Genomic DNA, 12,687 nt, shown 5'->3' on the forward strand with positions numbered 1-12,687 from the left:
TCGTCTTGCGAGGCACCACTATATTAGAATGCGGTAGCAATCTGCCAAGATCTTTGACAAAACCTCCAACCCTGAGAGTTGTTTGCAACTCTACACAAACTGCTGTGCATGACAGTGTCTCTGCACCTCATCATGCACCTCATGCATGTTGCTCTGTGCATCATCATCATCATCATCATCTACTGAATTTATATACTGCCCTATACTTTCAAGTCTCAGGGTGGTTCACATACTACTTCGTACAAATACATGCAAAAGTAATTTTTTTAAAAAAATACAGAAGATTACTCAGCTCAGGATAGGAATGGCTGGAAATGAGTTGTAAAGAGGGAATTGGCAATTAAGTCCACCATACACCACGCATTACTTGTGCAGGAAAAGTACTTGCCCTTGGCAATGGGGAAACCCCTGATACAATAGCACTTTCAAACACATTAAGCTCCCGTATACTGAGTCAGATCATTGAGCTGCCTAGACCAGAACCATCTATTTCAACTGGCTGCAACACTTTCTAGGGATGTTTCTAAACTCAAAAACAGGATTAGTTTCTGCAGTACACCCCCGTGACAATGGGGAACAGAATGGTAAGCCAGTCAAGTAATTCCTAAGGGGGAAAGTACAAATGGACTATGTGTTTCTTTCACACCATTTCCAAAAGGTGGGGAAACAAACCAACCCAATGCCTGAATGAATGCTCAAAAAATAAAGGAAGGAAGAAAAGACAACCAAGCATCAGCATGTGACTTTTCTGATTACTAAAAGCACCTGTCAGGCAGGTGAATATATGTTTACCCTACCACAAGTTCAGTGCAGTGCTGGTGTTCAGTGAATGTAAGGACACTGGCATTCTTTGACATGACTAAAAAGAAAGTTCTGGTGAGGGTTACAGATGTTCAAGGAGCAAAGAGTGGCTGTACAGAGGAGATGCTAAACAGTGCTTCTTTTTAAAGACCCTCATGTTCAAATGTCAGAACATGCACTCCACGGCTGTCATTTCACCGTGGCTTTATATTCCTGGGCCCTGTATCAACACCTGAAAGCTAAGAACTTTTATTTATTGGGTGTTATAAGGCAGGACTTCAGTGTTGCACAGCATGACTTGGAAAGGACTTGGAACTGTGCAATTTCTTTGCATACAAAAACTTGAGATGTCGTGAAAAACCTACTTGCCCAAATGACTGGACAAATTGCCTTTTAATTTGCTTATTCTGCTGTTCCTGCATTTTGTTTTAGCTGAGAGAAGGATTGCTAATTTTTAAATGTGAGTTCTAATGACTATAGTATAATGCCACTCTGCCAATATTTCAACTATTTGATGTGGAAGAACTTTCTGCAGGGGGTATTGGCCTCTCAGTGAATTTGCCCAATTTGCTCTGTACTCTCAGTCCTATCAGGCTACCAGTGGCTATTAGCCATAAGGGCTGTGTTCTGCCTCCATGATCAGAAGCAGTAATGGTTCTAAGTACCAGTTAATGGAAACTGCAGTGGCGGGGAGTGATCTTGTGCTCAAGTCCTGCTAGCCAGTTTTCCACAAGCATCTTTGTTGTGACTGGCCAAAAAAGAAAAAAGAAAGAAAGTTTTGACTGCATTACTGCGTGTGCTCAGGATACCCACAGCTATTAGTACAAGTGGTGGCTAACTTCGAAAGGTCCTGATATGAGTTCAGTGGTGTCTGTTGGCTTTTTTTTGCAGTATGGTAGCACTGCAGAGAGCTTGCTGGGGAGACCATGCATTAAAAAGGGACTCAAAAATAACTTAAAGAAGGTTTTAATAAGAAAAACAAAAACTCCATTTACACTAAATACATCAACAAACCAGATCCAACCACCAACCCATCCCCCAGGGTAATGGGAGAGCTAGGTGCTGCTCCTTATATACTACACCCAGATGCTTAATCAAATACCCAGATGCACCTTAATCAAATACAACTCAGCAGCACCTGCTATGTTTCACAGCTGTAAAGCTGGGTCTCGTTAGTTTGCTCTGGCCCTTGCTCTGGCCCCTTAAAGACACACACATTGGGTGGAACAATGATGAACCTTTACATGTAAAGAAACCATTCAACAGTGTCATCCACAGAAGATAGTGAAGGAAAGCATGTGTCCATAAAATATCATTAAAATATAACTAATACGAAGAAAGGGCATGGGAGAGAAATGAGTTTTGGGATTCCAGGAAGAAACGAGAATGTTTTCAGAGTTTTCATGTGTTACATGAATGAACATTCATGATATAAATTCATAATATTTTAAAGTCTTGACCAAACCAGGTATGGGCAATTAATGTGTGCATGACTAAGCACTATAAATAATGTGCTGCCACATCATTCACTATACTGCCCATGTATAAGAACCATGGAAGTTCAACAAATGGACTCCAAAAATTATAAGACAAACCAGAAAATGTGGGGAAGATTCATAGTATTCCCTTGTTTCAGATCACCAGAGGTCAGAAAGTAGGTTTCCCTCTAGGTGAATTCAAAGCACCTTTGGTGGTGGTGGGGAGGCTATTTAAACAGAATTGTGGCAGCCTTGTGCCACCCTCCCACATCAAGTGGTGCAAACTATGTCACATAGTTTGGGCTGGATCCAGACTAAGTTAATTTAACTTAGTTCCCATTGAAATCTAGACCCTTTGACTTAGTTGTAACTAATTTTTCACATCAATTTCAGTGGGACCTACATTCAGCTGACTGAGCCTGAATCCAAACCATTGGTACCATAGTTGGGAGCAGATGACTTTTGGAGGCATGCGCTCCAAAGAAATGCACCAGGTAGAAGGTTCTGGTAAAAGCAAGTCATGGTGGTGAAAAGGCCAGTTGACAGTACACATACACTTCACTTGATGACAGAAGCATCAACAGGTGGGTTGCCTGAGTGAACAGGCCATTGTGGACCAAAACACCACAAACAGGACTTTCATATCATTACAAACACAATACTTTTCAGTATAACTGGTTTACCCATTCATCTGGACATCATGAAACAATGAATAGTCAAGTGAAATGCATGCACTTGTAAAATGCCCCTAAATGTGAAGAATGCACAGGAACCATATTAAGGAACCAACAGGTTCCATACAGAGAAGACAGCAAGAAGGTGACTAGATTTACAGCCACTGTGCCCCTTTGGAATTAATGTTGGCAAGATATATTTTTGAGCTGCTACAGACCGTTATTCCTTTGTGGAACAGAGTTTTTACCAGCAAGTGACAACTCCACATGCAGTTCCTTTGTCACTGGAACACATTTCCTTGTTTGTTTTAGCTGAAGCCATGACTAGTAACACACAGGAATGTTGATTTATTCAGGCCCAAGAGTGTGACGTTTGCCACTTATTACGGCCTAGATATGATGCTAGATTAGTGATGGAACATGAGCAAGTGAATGCATACCTTTAGTATGTACCTTTATTTCACTGTAGGCACCCACTCACTATGACGCTAAGCATCTTTTTATGCCCCTTCAAATGTAGCAGGAGCACTACTGGAGTTGCTGAGGGAGCGAATAAAGTTTCAAAGAGCTTATAGCTTCCTAATGTTCCTAATGCCATATGGGAATGTATCTGCATATGGCCCGCCCAGTCACAAGGAGGCGGAGCTGCCGGAATCAGCAGAGATTAGGAAACAATCCCCCAGGAGCTAAAGATTCAGTGCTGCCATTTAAAAAGGGGAGGCTGAGAGGCATCTTAAAGGAAAGCTGCATAATACAGCCATCATTATCAAGAACAAGGGGAAAGGAGCGTGAGAGGAGCTGGAGCGTGATCTTGTGGGAGGGAAAAAAAATGAAAGAAAAAGGAAGAGGGGAATTTGATGAATAAAATATTAGATCATCCATTTTTTATGCCAGAGCATGGAACGCTCTGGCCTGCTGTTTCCTTTTGGTTTAACATGTTAACTGGTGCGGTTCCCCTGTGAGATCCCCACTGCTTGGAATAATTGTGCCAGGCACTTCATTGCATGTGGGGAGTTTGTTGGCTAGGTAAAGTGAATGAAGAGAAGAGGGCACAGGAAAAATAACCCCCTTCCACATCCCTGAAAGGCAGAGTTGTCAGCAAGAGACCAAACAAAAGTTTGACAAAGCAGACAGAGAAGGTGACTCCAGAGTAAAGAGATTCAGTAGCAGCTGGGAAGGGACTATGGGGTAGTGAGAAGCTCCAGGGAGAGTAGGCTTCTTGATAATGAGGCTTTACACACATACAAACACATCTGGAACTTGGCCACAGACAAGCCACATCTCTCATATTTTCTACCTCTTCCTATTTGCTAAGGACAATCTCTGTTTTCTCAACTAATCGCTGCACTTAACTTGCCTCTATGTTTGTTGTTGTGGAGGGATGGCTTGTTCAAGTTGCTAGTAAGAATGATTAGAGTCAACTTTCGTCAAGGTTCAGATCCCTTCCCAGGAAAATAACAGCATAATGCTATAAGTGTTAACAAAAAATGACTGGAATTCATTCCCAGATAAATATGCATAGGGTTATAGCTGAAGACTGTGTGGGAGAATAGATAAAATTTGGCTCAGTTTCCCATTGGGAATGAGACTTGGGTCTAAACATTCTAGCACTCTGAATGGGAAAATGATGCTTTGCGCAAGATTTTTCCTGCCAGGGATACAAGTTCCAGTCCAGTTCCATTTGGAGACTGGGAATGCCAAAGCTGAGATTTCTGCCTTCCCTTACCCCAAAGTGTGTGTGTGTGTGTGTGTGTGTGTGTGTGTGTGTGTGTATATATATATTATGGGTGTGTGTGGAAAGGCTTGCAGGGCAGGTAGAGGTAGAAGCTCTCCAAGTATTTGCATGCAATGCTGGTAGTAGCTCAGCCCTTTTGGGATGGACAAAGGGATGTGTTTTCATCATTAAGTGTTAGTAAAGGCATATGCATCAATGCAAAACACCCGCTGCAGATGCAGAGGTGTATTTTAAATTGTTGTTCACATACAGAAGTAAAATTATATATTTTAAATATGTGATTCGGTCAAAGAACCATCAACTAATGTGTGTTTATACCAGTGGAGGACCTGTCTATTGCAGAATAATGAATACAGCATACAGTTCAGGTAGTGAAGAGCCTTCAAGATGGGCGGGGCTTGTAGAATAATCTATGGAATGTGAGCAGGGCTGATACAAAGATGCCTGTCTTTTTATCTATGGAATGTTGGAAGGCATGATATCCACAGTCCATGGGAAGAGCTGCATCAGACTGTGCACTTAACCACAGAGCTGCAAGCTGGTCCCCATTATCTATACCTACTGTTATTTATCTACTTCAGGCCATTGCTGCAGCTCCTTGGAAACGATTTCACGCTTCCTCTTTTATTGTCAGTTGATTGGATACTTAAGTACCTGCTTCTCTTCATTTTAGATACCCACTATATCTCTGAGCTGGCTTTTATTTCGTCTTCCTCTCTCCCCTGCTCTGACATTCCTCCAGTGCCCATTATTGTGGTATCTAAGCCTAGACTGACACATGACATTCCACGTAAAATGTCTTCCCCTGTCTTCGTGTTCTGATAAGAAAGACAACTCTGTAAATCCTGAGTGACAGGTCAATGCAATATATATGTATTTGCAAATAGGAATATTTTAGTCTTACTCAAACAGAATGGCTGCCCATGGCTAAATGAAACCAGGGCAGGCAACATACAAACTTCCCCCTTCTCTTTTCTGCGTCTCCCATTGTCTGAATGGCAACGCTTGCTAATGATGCACCCCAGTTGTGACCTGCAATTTAATAATCTATTATATGCTGGATCAGAGACTGCCAATCATGCCACCTGGCACACAGGTTTGCAGTAGAGCTCATTTCTTATTTAAGATGGTTAAGGACTACATTTTCATCAAGTGGTCTCTATTATGACAGATACAGCCAGATTTTTTTATACACATTCAAAAGTTTACTGCAGCAAAACAGTGGCAAGGGAAGCAAAGTATGTCACAGCATGGAAGGCTGTGTTTAACCTGTACAGCACTGCTAACTCCTCCCTGTTTGACAGTGATCCGCTAATCCCTACCCTTTCAAAGTGGCTTTCCACTCAATTACATCAGCAACCCATTTTGATTTTTTCTGTCAATCAGTCAATCCCTTTTTAACCCCATTTTACTATAAGCCAAAGGAAGCTTACAAAACATAAAATCATTGCAACACATACTAGCCATGAAATTATACAAGACCACATTAAAACCGCAAAGCCTTGCACTATAGTGAGCTCAGACAGAGGTGGGTCTCACCCAGGGAGGAATTATATAAGGGTGGAGAGTGGAATGAAATACAGTGACACTTGATTAACTCATGAGCATCACATGGATATATTATCAGCCACTTCGAAGAAACTGAGCCCATTGCTGTCCATCCAGACTGGCAAAGGATTACATCTCTTGAATCTCAGGCAGATATCCCCCCCCCCCCCCGAAACCTGTTCTGCAAAAACCTTAGCTGAACATTTTTGGTGATGGAGCTATAATCACTCCCTTTCTCCATAACTAGATCCAGCAAAGAATCAAATTCTGTTAATCAGAATTAAATTTATTTATTTAACTGGATGGATATCTTAAGTACAACCCTCTGCCTAAATCAAATGCGAAGGAAAGTTAACCTATAGGGCTAGGTGAGCTCACCAGATTAACCTGTAAAGGGGTTTAGTTCTCCCTGGAAAAAAAGCTGATAAACTACTTCTCAAAGCAATGGGGGGGGGGGCTTGGGGAATACCTGGGCCTTCTTTCTGGCTACTCTTAAACCCCAAACACCTCCTGCATTGTCACCCTTCTAAGGATGAGTTTGCTGGCAGGAGCAGTGAGGAAAGAGCAGGAAAATGACATTTCTTTCTCCTTTTTTCTCTGTTACCCTGAATCACTCCACAGCACATTAGGGCGTCCAGAGCAGCAACTCTTGGGAGTTGTAGTCTTTCCAAGGGACACTGATGAGAAGAAAGAAAACCCTTCCTCCCTATTTTGGAGATGGGTTAGGGTGCTTGTCCAGCCTGGATATTGATGCAAGTAGGTATATAGCCCTTTGCCAGAATTTTTGTAGGTGAAAATCCCCCTGTGGGAGCTTTTCTTGAGGTTGGTATATTCAGGCTCTTCAGAAGTCACCACAGTTAGCAAGTCCTGAAGCACAGAGGCGATGTTCCTTTAAAATCAGAATGCCAGTGCCTGCGCTCATATCAGGAACCAACGCAGTGCCTAGTAGATAACCAACTTAATGATAATTATATGGTTGCCATTAATGACATTTTAATAAGCTCTTCATATGCAACTGATTTAGCAAAAGCAAACTTATGGGCAAGCTGTGAGGCACTCAAGCATGTGCATCAACAAATTGGATTCTCTCACAAAAAGGGGTCTCCAGAGGTCAGGGCAGGATTCCTGATAGTAGTGACTGTCTGAAGTTGTACCACACACTCCTCCTATTATTTTTGCAGTGAAAACAAACAGCAATGCAGCGTTAACAAGTGATAGCATGGTACCAGGAGATATCTGACAGTTGCAAAAGGGGCAACAGTATGTGGGGGAGGGGAGGAGGGGCTGTATATTTTATGTCATGGAAAATATTTTGGTTTCAAATTAATATTAGGTGATAAATGCTTTATGAAAGTAAAAATTTAATAGAAGACATAAAGAGAACCTAAGAATGAATAGCTAATATTCACCAGAATCTAAGCAGGTTAGGCAAACAGGTTATGAATGCAGCCAGGATCATCTACTGCATTGCTCCATGTCTGAAAATCTTTTTTTTTTAATTAATATTTTTTGATATACAAGTTTAGGGGGGGGGAAATGTTTCTCTCCTCCCCCCAACACTGACATCCTAGGAAGTTGTAGACACAAGGGCAGGGGTCAAGTAATAAAAGTCTGAAGAATTTGCAGATCTAGAAAGCAAGCAAAGAAATTTAAGAACTTAGAAGAGGCTGTTGGATCAGGCTAATGGCCGCCCATGTAGTACAGCATCTTGTTCTCGCAGTGGCCAACCAGATGCCTATGAGAAGCCCACAAACAGGACCTGAGCACAACATCACTCTCCACACTTGTGACCCAGCAACTGGGATTCAAAGGCATGCTATCTCCAGCAATAGAGGTGGAACATAGCCATCATTGTTAGTAATCACTGAATTTGAAACCATTGCTGGTCTGGATGCCTCATGCCAAGTCCACAATAGCAATTGACTCAAGATTTGAAAGGGATGGCTGCCCTAAACGACAGAGAAGCCAAAACTAAGACACTGCATTTAAAAAAAAAATCTGGATGAAATGGATATCCATTTGTATTAAACCATATAAACATCTAGATCATTTTTTTTTTGCCATTAACAAGCTATTACTAACACATTTGGAGAATATTTTTTCTATGCCATCCAGAGCTGAATAATTAGATTGTAAAATGCTTGAGGGGCAGGAACCTGTCCTTGCTTAAGAAACTCTACACAACACAGTAGAGATGGATGGTGCTATAGAAATAATAAAACATTACACTTCTGTGTAGCTATTTTAAAACAGATTTTCTTGAAGATATGTCTACCTGTTGCTACAATCAGCCTAACCATGGTCCTTAACTGAAGAAAGCCTAGGACCCCGGTACTTTCAAGGGCCAATAACACATTTTTGACACCCATCCACATACCCCAGGGCCCTTTGTTGAATTTGGTCCTCTTCATGGGTGGGAGAAGCAGTATTCTGGCTCAGTTATTATTGTTGTGCCAAATATTTATCCTGTATCCCCCCCAATGTTCTTCATAAGTTTATGAGAAAAGAAATTGCATTTGCATTCTGCAGCCTTCCTGGGTGCCTGCACTTCTTGTTGACCCAATGACGTCCTTCCTCAACCCAGCTTTCCGGTGAGTGCAAAGGGCCTTCCATATACCTGGTTGCTGGTTGCTGTTGTTTTAAAGCTAAGTCTTTTTAATTGTTGTTTTATGGGAAATCCCTGCTTTTACTTTAAAAGAAAAGTATTTGAACCAAAGTCTTTTAAAGTAAAAGAAATTAAAATTAAATTAAAAATTAATTAAAAACAAAGAAAGTGAGCACACTGATCTCAGGAGCTCCTAGCTACCCTCCTAGCTCCCCACATTTCAGTTGAAACCCAGGGGAAGATTTCATGAGGTAACTTCTCCCATGGGCCTTGTTTTAGTTCTGGAAGCACCTGCAGGTCGGAAGGCACTGGAGAAATGTTTAATGCAGATAACAACATACACATACAAAATTTAAAAAATTCCTTCCAGTAGCACCTTAGAGACCAACTAAGTTTGTTATTGGTATGAGCTTTCGTGTGCATGCACACTTCTTCAGATACCACATGCACATAAAAGCTCAAACCAATAACAAACTTAGTTGGTCTCTAAGGTGCTACTGGAAGGAATTTTTTTTATTTTGTTTCGACTACGGCAGATTAACACAGCTACCTGCCTGTAACATACACATACAACACTCATAGCTACTTTACAGCAATAAATTAATATTGGTCCTGCACCCACAGAAGTATAAAGAGAGACACATGCAAAGTCTATTTCACTTGTGGGGAAAAATAGTTTTAGAAATTGGAGGACAGATTTCGACGCAGCAGTAGTTGCCAGAAAACATTAAAACAATGTAGAATCCAAAATACCTAAAATATTAATCTAGTAACATATTCAGAAGGACGAGTTGTACCTACCCACTAAAAAATGATCACCATAGAAGATAACTGAATTACCAAAGGCCTGAGTAAACAAGGTGAATGTTCTTGCCAGGGTGCCTGGTGCCTAGGGACTGAGATGGATAGTCCCAGGTACGTCTCCCTGGGGAGAACATTCCACAGCCTGGGGAGAGGTAAAGCACTACTGAAAATACCCATGCATGTGTGGCCTAAACATGAGCAACTACCATCTGTCTGTCCACTGGTCAGTCAAAGGCTGCACAGAACTTCATTCCATTTCCCCAATATTTCCCTCTTTGAGCTTTCACACTGTAAAAGACACTTCTGAAAATCTAGTGGAAGTTTAGCACTCATTCTGTGTTGTTTCGAGAGAAAAATCCATTTGCAACTGCTTTAACCCAGAAAATCGAGAAAGAAAAGTGATGAAATTTAGGGCAGTGTGCTGCATACACTTCTTTCCTGCCATTGTCATGGGCAAATTGTGGGGGCGGGGGGCGGGCGGGCAGAAGCATGCATGTGTTGAAAGGTTGGGGGAGTGGAGACATTGGGTGCATTCAGATGTGGGGAATATTGCACTAGCTTTCCTAACTATAATGCTAGCACTTCTGTTTTTCTAAAGTTCCTTTCACACTGCAGTACAGTACATATCACATTTTGGAACTGTGACTTTTTCACCAATATATAGCATGTGGCACTGAATCTCATTCACACCAGTGGGTGGGGTGTGGCATTGGACAACATCTCCAGTCCATTTCTTGAAGAAAAATGTTTCTATTGATAATATCAAAAGGATGCTAGTTCATTAATAACTAAAACCTTTTAGTTTTTAAGGTGCCACAAGGCTCTTTCTCAATTTTGCATAATACTTGTAAATGTTAATAAAGTTGTGGTCAAGTTATAACCCCAACACAGGGTCTGCCTCTTTCTTGTGGACCACAAAGAAATAAAATAATCTCTCTCTCCCTCTCTCCTTTGTACGGCTGCTGCTGAATTGCTTTTCTTTTTTCTCTCCTATAAAAGAGCTTGGCCCATCCCCTAGTGAACATGCAGATGTTAATTTGGCTTTGTCCAGGACCATTATGCTGTCAGCTCTCAAAGAAAATGGGGCTTGTAAAAACTCTGTAGTCAGACAAAGGCATAGCGAACACTTCAGGACAGTTTGTACTGCAGCCTGCTAATAACCTTTTCGGAACAATGGCAAACACAGAAATCTCCACAGCAGAACATGAGACTTTTCTGCCAACTTCCCTCTCCACTTATTCACAACTCTTGTTCACCTCCAGTTCTTTACAGAATGTAATGTAATTCCTCATACAGCTTCCTCTGCATATAAGTGAAGGCAAATAGCATCTGCTCCAACATGACAGTCCTTGGGTTGGCAAAAGCACTATTAGTCTAAGAGGGGTATGTGTTTTCATCAATGAAAGGTGATCTCTTAAGTGAAAATTTATTTCTCAGAGATGACCATTTTCCTAGCTGGTTGGCTTTAGGTTAGTGGGTTTCCTTTGACATAGATCAGGGATAGGGTTTTTCTTTTGAGTTGATTTACAGCAGTGATGGCCAAACTTGGCCCTCCAGCTATTTTGGGACTACAATTCCCATCATCCCTGACCACTGGTCCTGTTAGCTAGCGATGATAGGAGTTATAGTCCCAAAATAGCTGGAGGGCCAAGTTTGGCCATCACTGATTAACAGCATTAAATTTATGAATCACTGCTCACGGCCAAAAATAATAATCATAATGATAATTCCTAAAGCAATGTACAACAAAATGAAAATGCAGTAATAAAAATACATAATTAAAAACTATTCATCTAAGTCCTACTCAGAGCTGACCTTTTAAAACTAATAGACCAAACTTAGTCATGTTTATTAATTTCAACACGTCTACTCTGAGTTGTACCAGCATGGAATGCCATCAGATAATCAGAGTAAAAACATTCAAACATTGGATAGTAGTGAACTAAAATCAACTCAAAGTAGGCCCATGGATGCAGCTGGCGCTGTAGGTTAAACCACAGAGCCTAGGACTTGCCGATCAGAAGGTCAGTGGTTCGAATCCCTCAACGGGGTGAGCTCCCGTTGCTCGGTCCCTGCTCCTGCCAACCTAGCAGTTCGAAAGCACATCAAAGTGCAAGTAGATAAATAGGTACCACTCCAGCGGGAAGGTAAATGGCATTTTCGTGCGCTGCTCTAGTTTGCCAGCTTAGTCATGCTGGCCACATGACCCGGAAGCTGAACGCCGGCTCCAGAGTCGGTCACGACTGGACCTAATGGTCAGGGGTCCCTTTACCTTTACTAGGCCCATGAATATAATGAACATTGCTGTTAGGTCCATTGATTCAACACATCTACTCTGAGTAAAGCTTAATTAAATACCACCCATTGGTCGCTGCCCAAATCCTTGGTGTGTGTATGTCTTTGCCTGGTGTTGAAACCATTAGAAACTTGGTGCCAGGCGGGCCTCCACTGGAAGGGAATTCTATTGATGAGGAAGGCTGCATTCCTTCAGGAGTTACCTTCTGGGGGCCACATACTTTTTATGGGTGCAGCAAGGGCCAAAGTCTCATTTTTGTGTGTGACTCCCCTTCCCTCCCATCTCTCTCTCCTCTCTTGCCATCCACATGTTATTAAGTCAAGGGCCACATTACACCAAGGGCTGCAGTTTGTCCACCCCTAACAGTTCAACAAGTGCATGGCCTGTAATCCATTAACATCTACTCCCCTGTATCTGGAAAATTGTTTCAGTTTTCATTTCTTATTTCCTAACTTTTAAAGGAATTTTTTGAGTAGCTCATATGAAAATACATTCTTTGATGCATCCATGCTAGCAGAACATGGAATTACACGCTCATTGAAATGAACTTCCAAATCCATGTTTTATATGTTAGTTGCCATGTCTGTACAGGGGTGTTAGGGGAAGGATAGAACCTCCTTCTGGGGTAGTTTGTCTACCTTTGGTCCCCACCCTGCACTCAGCTCTCACCTGTGGCTCCTAGAAGCCATCAGCATGTGACAGTGACCACACCCTGGGAAATAACTTTAACTGGCCAGCTAAGCCAG

The 12,687-nt window shown here is 41.8% G+C and overlaps 1 protein-coding gene across 1 annotated transcript in view; it reads right to left on the bottom strand.

The window, feature by feature from the left end:
- The window catches only part of LSAMP (limbic system associated membrane protein), a gene marked incomplete at its 5' end in the record, with an annotated part of 261,058 nt that overhangs the window by 107,940 nt on the left and 140,431 nt on the right, over positions 1–12,687 (bottom strand). The window lies entirely within an intron of this gene.

This window comes from Podarcis bocagei (genome assembly GCF_964188305.1).
Source record: "Podarcis bocagei genome assembly, chromosome: 6".
Classification (NCBI taxonomy): domain Eukaryota; kingdom Metazoa; phylum Chordata; class Lepidosauria; order Squamata; family Lacertidae; genus Podarcis; species Podarcis bocagei.